The sequence below is a fragment of the Equus asinus genome, chromosome X, assembly GCF_041296235.1.
Source record: "Equus asinus isolate D_3611 breed Donkey chromosome X, EquAss-T2T_v2, whole genome shotgun sequence".
Lineage (NCBI taxonomy): Eukaryota > Metazoa > Chordata > Mammalia > Perissodactyla > Equidae > Equus > Equus asinus.
The window spans coordinates 99,677,906-99,680,583 of record NC_091820.1 but is presented as its reverse complement, the minus strand read 5'-3'; the positions used below and the strand labels follow the sequence as shown (position 1 = coordinate 99,680,583).

The 2,678-nt window shown below is 42.9% G+C and overlaps 1 pseudogene; it reads right to left on the bottom strand.

Annotated features, from left to right (window-relative positions):
* Positions 1 to 232: 232 nt before the first annotated feature.
* On the bottom strand, positions 233 to 1,589 carry LOC139042619 (F-box/LRR-repeat protein 21 pseudogene; annotated as a pseudogene).
* Positions 1,590 to 2,678: the final 1,089 nt, after the last annotated feature.

The window sequence follows — 2,678 nt, the reverse complement described above, 5'->3', positions numbered from 1 at the left end:
ATGAACTAATTCACAATATAGCGTCTGCACCCCATTTATGGAAATTTCTGGCTTTTCAAATTTCTCCTATTTTTTCAAATGTTTCTGCTGCAGTACATTAAGACAATTTGCAAATGATAAAATATTTTACCGAAAACATTTCAGCAATACATCTTACAATTTATGTCTGCATAGACAGAAAGAACCTAATCTTACTGACTTAAAAAAAAAGTTGAGAATCTTTGGTAGACAATTACCAGCCAGGCATGACATCCGGGAACCACGTTCTTACCAGGTATTTGGAGGCTTCAGCGTGAATTTTATCCAGGCCGTAATCCCCATCGGGGTCAGAACCTCCTCCATCACAGAGAGCTGCGTGAGCCTCCTCCCACCCAGCCTTACAAACTCAACCACGGCACTGCAGCGAACTTCACATGCACTGAGGCCCAAGGCTGTTCAGTTTTTACAGTGTTGAGCAATACAGATCAGCTCATTGTCAAGAGTCTGAAGACCGTTTGCACACACCAGTAACTCAGCTAGGCATGGGCAGTTAGGACCTATCCGTCCTAGGACCGCTTTGCTTACTGACCTGACCGAAATAAAGATGAGTGACAGGGGATTCTTCTGTGAAGAATGTCACAAATTCCTCTTCGTTTAAAAAGAAGTATATGACAACATTAACTCCAGGGGAGTGTTTAATAAGTGCATCTCAACTTTGTTTTTTAATGGAATGAAATTTAATTTGTCCAGGATTTTCACTCACAACATCAATTCGAAGATGTTCAAGGTTAACATGAGTCTCACTTGAAAGGGCCAGGAGAAGTTCATCACTTGGAATGTAATAATTCAATGCCAGTTCTCTAAGGCCTTGACAATGATCAGCTACACAAAGGATTCCATCAGATGAAACATAAGGACAGCTGCTCATTTTTAGGAGTGTTAGAGTATCACTATTATTGGCCACCAGAACCTTCAGTGAAGGGTCATCCACGGGTGGGTCTTCAAGTTTGATTGATGATAATGATTTTGAGTTGACAAAAACAACTGTAAGTGCTGACACAAAATGAGACTTTGACACGTTCATAAAACTTGGATTGGCCCTAGAAATCAAGCCCAAGGTGTGGAGAACCATTTCCCAGCTGAGAAAATATATCACAGGCAGCCTCTGCTGATTCAGTACTGCTATCAACCTTAAAGCTGACATACTGGAGACAGGCAACATGCCTTTTAAAGATCTGCTGAATGAGATCACGAGGAGTGGCTTGAAAAGACAAAGTTGCTGATTGGTTCAGTTCAAATTCAAACTTTCTCCAAAGGTCAGGGATATGAAAAACTTCGTTCCATCTCCTACATACAGAAGATGCGCGGGCCTGATCTGGTGGGCTCTGGTGGCATCCCGGGGAGAGGGGGGACCTCCCTGGAGACCGAGACATTGCTCTGACCTGGTCCAGGCGTGCTGACACAGACCCCGGTGGGCGCCATTGAGGTTCCTCCGCTATGTGTTGCCTTTTCAGTCTCTTGATAGTGTCCTTTAACGCCCAAGGGTTTTTAATTTTCATGTAGTCTAATCCATGCATTTTTGCTTTTGTTGCCAGCTCTTTTGGTGTCATGTCCAAGAATTCATTGCCAAATCCAATGTCATGAAGCTTTTCTCTTATGATTTATTCTAAGAGGTTTATAGTTTGAGCTCTTAGGGTGGGTCTCTGATCCATTTTGAGTTAACTTTTGTATATGATGTAACGTAAGAAAAATTTGGTTTTTAACGTTTGAAGTTTGCATTGACTATTAGGCACATCAATGATTATGTTGAACGGGAATTTGAATATATAGTATCCCCCTTCTCTGTACAGCACATTGCTACTTTTCCTTTAAGACCCAGCCCAGCTGTTATGAAGTCTTCCGGACACTAAGAGAGAACTTCCAGAGGTTGGAGGTCATAGAAGACAAAGACATGGAGGAGGCCATCAGATTTGTTGATTAGAAGGCTCATTGGTGAGCACTGAGAGAGCAGAAGGCTGAACACCATGTAAGCCAAGAGAGGGTAAGGACAGGCACTTTTTCCAAAGGCTTGGCTATGTGGCCTTCTTCGCCTTTTACTTTGATTGCCTTGTCAGCATTTCTCAAGTGTTTTCATGGTGAAAGAGGTCCAGAAGGTTTGTGTCTCCAACGGTACCTTAAAGAGGCCACCCTCTTTCCGGGAAGGGATGTTATAACGCTGGTGGTGGGCGGGATTTACAGACAGACAGATTTTGGCTTAGACTAAGTTCTAATGGACAGAACATCAGAGCCAGATAGACTTAAGAGTTCAAATCCCGGCTGCACCACTCAGCAGCTGTGTGACCCTGGATAAGTCACTTTCTTGGATCCTCATTTTCCTCTGTCAATTAGGTGTTGTGAGGGTTAAATGAGATCAAGTAAGCAAAGATACCGAGTGGGTACACAACAGAACAGAGTGGTGACACAATAATTGTTAGGGAAGGATGGATAATGAGAAACAATATTCAGCACAGGCCCCAAATGGAATGAGGTCCCTGTCATCGGAGATGTTCAGGGACAGACTACCTGACTACTTAGTGGGAACTTTATGCAGAGGCGTCTAATGGTTTTGCCAGCTGTACGATGAAGTCCTTTCCAATCTTCGATTTTAGAATTCTGAGAATCCCAAGCAATAGAAATGCAGACACAAAAGATGTTACTGA